Consider the following 7,418-nt stretch of genomic DNA (forward strand, 5'->3'; position numbering starts at 1 on the left):
CCACAACAAGCTAAACTAATACAGGATGTATTGTAATTACACAGCATTATGGTATCATGAAAAATAAAAAAAATAATAACCAGTCCAAAATATTTTTTTTTGTTGTTGTTTTTTAAATTACTGAGATTAAAGGGAAAGTCAGCAGATGCCAAATGATGAGGCCTTATAAGAAAAAGTGCTAAACGGCTGAATTATTGATGTCAATGTGATGTCAATATGACATCAATTTCATGTCTAAAACATGACACTGATTTGATGTAAACTGAACGTCAAACATTTTGGCCTACATATATAATAAACCAATTTCAGTGTAGGATTAACCTCCGATTTTAAACCAGTTACCACTGGAAGAAATTGCCTTCCAAACTGAATTTAAAATAATGTTATACGGCATCTTGATCAAGTCTTGACTAATATTTGACATCAAATTGATATCAACGTGCCCGCTGGGAAGGAAAAACATACATCAGTTTACCTATTTTACATAATGTGTATATTTTTACAGTTACAATTTATAATTATAGTATAACTATAGTATATTTATCGTATTTCTAAATATAGCATACGTGTATACAATTTTTAATTATCTATATCTTTCATAAATTATATATATTTTTATATAAATTGTCTGTTAATTTACTAATCCTACAGAGTCTTAGTCTTAGAGACTAGTCCTACAGAGAGGTTTAACGCGATGACGTGTAGTGTTGTACCATAATGTGCTGCCCTCTGACAGAAACTCAACAGTGAGGCAACAGTGAAGAGACTTCAACTTTTTGTATATTGTATACTTTCTATATTTTGTATCGTATCATACAATCACTAATTTTAGTCCCACTTTTGTAAACAAAAAGCAGAACTACTATTTAATAACATAAAATAAAATCCAATACAACATTTATTAATATAATGGACAGCAGGAAAGGCTGTAAAAATTTCAAAAGCTTGTAAATCAAGGTTAATTTTTATTGTATATTTTTATGAGAACATGTGAATCAATACAACTGGATTGTACAACACTACTGATTACAGATTAAGTGCATCACAATACAAACAAAATCAGAATTAAACAAAACAAACAAAAATTATTTATGCCACCTAAATAAATACAACTACAAACTAAAAAAAAAAAAACATATAAGGGTTTAAGGAAACTTTTTTAAAATATATTATTAAAAGCTATTGGGTCAGAATAACACAAAGTACATTTTGGTGAAAAACCAACTGCTCTAAATATTTCAGGAAAGTTATTACAAGAACGTCTTAAATAATTGGGGGATAAAATTATATAGGTGTAGAGATGGTCTTGAAATGAAAAATCTTCTGATCCACTGTAAGACTTTTCCTAAAATAAAAATGATTAAAACTTTCTTTAACATGAGTAGAAAGATTTTTTTTTTTTTATTATTGTTTGGTTTAAAGAATGTTAGACACTGTAAACCACTAAAACAACATGAATATATTTTGTGTAAGAGATACCAAAACCAAAGCAGCTATACATTGGTTTAAGCATACATTATATCAATAATCTAAAACACTCCCTGTATAAAAATCCTTAATTCTAAGTAATTCATATAAAGATTGCACTGATTATTCCATTATTCCACAACAAGCAAAAAAAGATAGATAGAGAGAAAAGAGAGATAGACTGTAGGTTGAGGAGTGCTGTAGAGAGACTGTCAGTATTTGGTGATCTTCAAGTTTCTCACTTTTGCCAGTTCCTGAATGAGGGAAAAGGGAAAAGATTAAAGAGGAAGAAGAACTAAAAAAAACTATTGATTATCATCAGTCCTACTAGTCAAAAAGGAGCACCTAAAGAGAATGTTTTAGCCACAAAAAAAGCTCCGAAAACATCATAATCTCACATTTAAAAATTATTACATTATTACAATGTAAGTCATGTATACTGAAGTTTTTTCCTAGGGCAAAGTAGGGTAATTTCTATTTTGTCCTTTTTGTTTACTTTTTTTTAAATTTTATTTTACTTTCCTTTTTCATTTTTATTTCAATTTAAGCCTTACTGTCCCAAAATGTAATTTAATGAAATATTTCAGCAGTCTCATACCAGTGACAGCTCATTAAAATGACAGTATAGTCATGTACTATTAAAAATCAAGGTTTAAAATACTTCATTTTACAAATTTATGACGTCTGAAATACTTTTAAATGGTCTGGTTATGTCAGGCGATCCAGTAAGCTGTGAACCAGTCTGGAAAAGACATGTCTGTTCAACATGGAGACCAAGAAAGCCCACGTTTTATATACTGATAGATCATTTATTACTTTGAAAGATGACATGCAGGTTTTGTTGATATCGATGCTATTTTATTTATATGAAATCTTATTTTACATAATAGTCAGATTGTAGATGGCTGCTTGCATGTTGATTAAAGATCATTACCTTCTGTTTTGAGTGGAAGTCCAGTTTTTTTCCATTCCATAATTTTCCATTTTTTGCTGTCGGAGCAAAGAAATAAAAATAAGCGGACTGCTGCGGTGCACTTAGATTTATTTAGCTAGCTTATCAGCGCCTTGCCATCTCTGGAGAAGAAGAGCAACAGCAGAACATAAACCCTTAGGCTTGCACACGCCCTCTTCAGTGAGACAGAGGTATTGGCTACCTCACCTTTTGGTTTTTCAGTAATACACATACATAAACATACATTATCTAGACTATGGAAAGTGTTGGAAACTCGTTGCTGTCTCACATCACGTCTCTCCACTGTGTTTGAACGAGAAATAGGAAAATTTAGTGACTTTGACAATAAAAATGTTCAAAATGATTGAGGTCATACAAAAATTATATTTATAGCACAGATGAGAGGAATAATATATAAATATATATTTATAAATATATATTTATTTAATTTTATAATTCTTTCTTTCTTTTTTTTTTTTTTTCATTATGGCTGCACATCCCTGCAAAGTGTTCATCCTCCTTACTTTCCATTTGTATGCCATGTACAATTTATATATTCATTAAACAAAAGTCTATTAGTATTTTAGCTAGTTAATGCTACTTATACTGCATTAGCCAAAAAATAGTACCAAACATGCTAACTAAATTAGCTAAATGGTAACATAATGGCATAATATCTAATTTCAGTTCTAAATTCAGTATCTAAATTCAGACAAAATGAATCCAATTTATTTTGTTAATGCAGAAATCAAGGTATATGTTACATGTAGAGAAACACAAAGAGACAAAAAGATACACTGACCAGACAGTTCATCTCTTCTTTCAGACTTAGGAAGGTGAGAATTACGAATCCCCCCTACAGAAACATAAATAAACACTGTTACGGCTATGGCTGCATGTGCGTGTGTGTGTGAGAGAGAAATGTGGTAATTGTTTTAACTTTGCTACATGTAATTCCTCACTACTTCCTTTTTTTTATTTAATTTGCTGTGCCCCAGCAACTATTTTTGATAAATCACTTAAAGACATGTCTTTTGAGTAGACATGTCTTTAAATAGAGAGTGAGAGTTACAAGAGAGAGAGAGAGAGAGAGAGAGAGACTAACATGGATGAACTTTACTGATTCTGGGAGGGGGAGATTGACGGGATGATGATGAGCAACTTCCTGCAGAAATATGATAAAGTAAATTCAGTAAAACTTTAAACTTTGAAATAATAATAAAAAAATCAGGGATAATAACAGCCAAAACAATTGGTATGTGTATTTGCACGAGATGATCATGAGCAACTTCCTACAGGAATATAATAAAATCAATTCAGTAAATTAAAAAAAAAAAACAGACATGGCTAATATTCCCACCAAACGTAGACAATCAGCCAGAACAATTGGTATGTGTGTGTATGTGTGTGTGTTTGCACGAGAGAGAGAGAGAGAGAGAGAGACTTACCTTGCTGAACCTCGGGAGTGAAAGCAACACGGGAATGGAAACTCCCTACACAAATAGAGTAAAGTCTATAGTGTACAAAATAAATAAATAAATCAAAAACTATCTGTGAAAAAAACTATCTAACCAGAAATACAATAATTACAAGTCGATACAGCAAACCTTTTAACTTTAAAATTAAAAACTGCATTGGTGTACATCAGTGTGTATATGTGTGCATGTGTGTGTGTGTGTGTGTATAACAGAGAGAGACAGAGAGAGAGAGAGAGAGAGAGAGACAGACTTACCTTGCGGAACTGCACTGGAATGGAAAACACCACGGTTAAGGAAACTCCCTACACAAATACAGTTAAAGTTAATACGTTAAACCTTTTAAATTTAAAATTAAAAACAGTATCGGGCCCCTCCCTGAACCGCCACCTTATTGTGGTGGAGGGGTTTGAGTACCCGAAAGATCCTTGTTGTCGGGGTCCTAGTGCTCCTAGTAGGGTCTCTCAAGGCAAATGGGGTCCTAGGTGACAGGCCAGACTAAGAGCGGTTCAGATCCCCTCATGTGTAGGCTCGCCTCCACACACAGCCTGGGCTCTGGAACTCAACTCCTTGAGAGAGGTTGGACCCTCTATTACTGGTGAGAGGTGGCGCTTGCTTATAGCCCCCCAGCTCAGCCACCATGTGTTGGAATTTTCCCTGGTAAATAAGAGAGTTGTTTCCCTGCACATTCAGGTTGGGGATAGGTGTCTCACCATTGGTTCGGCTTATGGGCCCAACAGCAGTGTGGCGTACCCTTCTTGGAGACCCTGCGAGGGGTGCATAGTTCTACTGGGGGACTTCAACGCACATGTGGGCAATGACAGTGATACCTGGAGGGGCGTGATTGGGAGGAACTCCCCCTGATCTGAACTCAAGTGGTGTTCTGTTGTTGGACTTCTGTGCTACTCATGGTCACATCAGTACAACATGCTACCAGGACACCCTAGGCCGGAGGTCAATGATCGACCTTGTGGTCGTGTCATCTGACCTTCGGCCGTATGTCTTGGACACTCGAGTGAAGAGAGGGGCTGAGCTGTCAACCGATCACCACCTGGTGGCGAGTTGGATCCGCTTACAGAGGAGGATGCCGGACAGACTTGGCAGACCCAAACGTATTGTGGGGGTGTGTTGAGAACGTCTTGCTGAACCCTCTGTTAGGGGGGGTCATCAACTCCCACCTCCGGAAGAGATTCAACCAGATTCCAAAGGAGGTTGGGAACATTGAGTCTGAGTGGAACATGTTCTCCTTCTCCATTGTTGACGCAGCTGTCTGGAGCTGTGGCTGTAAGGTCTCTGGTGCCTGTCATGGTGGCAATCCCCGAACCCAGTGATGGATACTGGAAGTAAGGGATGCAGTCAAGCTGAAGAAGGAGTCCTATCGAGCCTGGTTGGCTCGTGGAACCCTGGAGGCAGCTGATGAGTACTGGCAGACCAAGCAAGCCACAACCTGGGTGGTTGTGGAAGCAAAAACTCAGGTCTGGGAGGAGTTCAGTGAGGCCATGGAGAAGGACTATAGGTTGGCCTTGGGGAAATTCTGGCAGACCATTCAGCACCTCAGAAGGGGCAAGCACTGTTTACAGTGAAGGTAGAGAGTTGCTGACCTTGACTGGGGATTGTCGGACGATGGAAGGAAAACTTCAAGGATCTCCTCAATCCCACTGACGCCTTCTGTAGAGGAAGCAGAGGCTGAGGACTCAGAGGCAGATTCATCCGTCACCCAAGCTGAAGTCACTGATGTAGTTCAGCAGCTCCTCTGTGGCAAGGCACCAGGGATAGATGAGATTCACTCTGAATACCTTAGGTCTCATGCAACATATTGTGGCAGTTAGGGACAGGTCCTCTGGACTGGGCGACTGAGGTGGTCCCTCTTTTTAAGAAAGGGGATCGGAGGGTGTGTTCCAACTATAGGGGGATCATACTCCTCAGCCTCCCAGGGAAAGTCTATTCCAGGATACTGAAGAGGAGAGTCTGAACATTAATCAAACCTCGGATTCAGGAGGAACAATACGGTTTTCATCCTAGTCATGAAAGACTGGACCAGCTCTGTACCCTCCACAGGGTGCTTGAGCATTCGTGGGAGTTTGCTCAACCAGTTCACATGTGTTTTGTGGGCTTGGAGAAGGCATTGAACTGTGTCCCTTGTGGCATTCTGTGGGATGTGCTCTGAGAGAGCAGAAGGAGCTTGGATTGCATTGCCAGATGTAAGTCAGACTTGTTCCCAGTGCATGTTGGACTCCGGCAGGGCTGTCCTTTGTTACCGGTTCTATTCATTATTTTTATGGACAGAATGTGTGTGTGTGTGTGTGTGTGTGTGAGAGAGAAAGAGAGAGAGAGAGAGAGAGAGAGAGGGAGACAGAATGAGAGGCAGAAAGAGACAAAGATGCATGTACATACCTTATCTTTAGTGATACTAGAAGAAAAAGGTAAAGCTAAACCTAAAGCACAATTAAACACAGATACAATTTCTCTAATAGGAATATGGCCAATGGACTTTTTTTTTTAAATACAGACCCAGTAACTATTTCTGATAAATCACTGTCTTTTGGGGTGGACTACAGTAAATACTGTATGTCTGTAAATAGGAGAGTGAGAGTTACGAGAGAGAGAGAGAGTTTTATGTGGATGAACTTCACTGATTCTGGGAGGGGGAGATTGACGGGATGATGATGAGCAACTTCCTGCAAAAATACGATAAAGTAAATTCAGTAAAACTTTTAACTTAGGATTAATATACACCGCAAACGTTGGCAATCAGCCAAGACAATTGGTATGTGTGTTTGCATGAGATGAGAGAGAGAGAAAGTGAAAGAGAGTAAAAGAGAGAGAGAGAGAGAGACTTATGTGGATTAGCTGCACTGATTTTGAACTTCACTGGGAGGGAAAGCAACACGGGAATGGAAACTCCCTACACAGATAGAATAAAGTCAATAGCGTAAAAAAAAAAAAATTAATTAAAAACTATCCGTGTGTTTGTGTGTGTGAGAGACAGAGAGAGAGAGAGACAGAGATACAGAATTACCTTACTGTAAACCATAGGAAGGCAACCAGAAATACAACAATTACAAGTCAATACAGTAAACATTTTAACATTTAAACTAAACACCGCATCGATGTGTATCAGTGTGCATATGTGTGCATGTGCGTGTGTGTGTGTATGTGAGAGAGAGAGAGAGAGAGAGAGAGCGAGAGAGAGACTTACCTCGCGGAACTGCAGTGAAATGGAAAATACCATGGGAAAGGAAACTCCCTACACAAATACAATTAAAGTCAATACGTTAAACCTTTTAAATTTCAAATTAAAAACAGTGTCAGTGTGTTTGTGTGTGTGTATGTGAGAGAGGGGGGGGGGATCAGACAGACTGACAGGCAGAAAGAGAGAAAGACATGCATGTACATACCTTCTCTCTTATCTTTAGTGATACTAGAAAAAAGGTGATTGTCATCCCCACCTAAAGCACAATTAAACACAGTTACAATTTCTCTAATAAGAATATGGCCAATGCATTCATTTTTTTAGGATTTAA

The 7,418-nt window shown here is 37.9% G+C and overlaps 1 long non-coding RNA gene across 2 annotated transcripts; it reads right to left on the minus strand.

Annotated features, from left to right (window-relative positions):
• Nucleotides 1–1,099: 1,099 nt before the first annotated feature.
• On the minus strand, nt 1,100–7,418 carry LOC131356519 (uncharacterized). 2 transcript variants are annotated; one of them, XR_009205034.1, is made up of 8 exons: nt 7,293–7,418; nt 4,312–7,141; nt 4,152–4,199; nt 3,868–3,912; nt 3,525–3,584; nt 3,222–3,275; nt 2,402–2,457; nt 1,100–1,721 (listed from the first exon to the last, which is right to left on the minus strand). It is a non-coding gene; the product is annotated as an uncharacterized LOC131356519 (long non-coding RNA). The 2 variants fall into 2 exon arrangements; XR_009205033.1 differs by having other exon boundaries at nt 4,152–7,141.

The sequence above is a fragment of the Hemibagrus wyckioides genome, linkage group LG07 (assembly GCF_019097595.1).
Source record: "Hemibagrus wyckioides isolate EC202008001 linkage group LG07, SWU_Hwy_1.0, whole genome shotgun sequence".
In the NCBI taxonomy this organism is placed as follows: Eukaryota; Metazoa; Chordata; class Actinopteri; order Siluriformes; family Bagridae; genus Hemibagrus; species Hemibagrus wyckioides.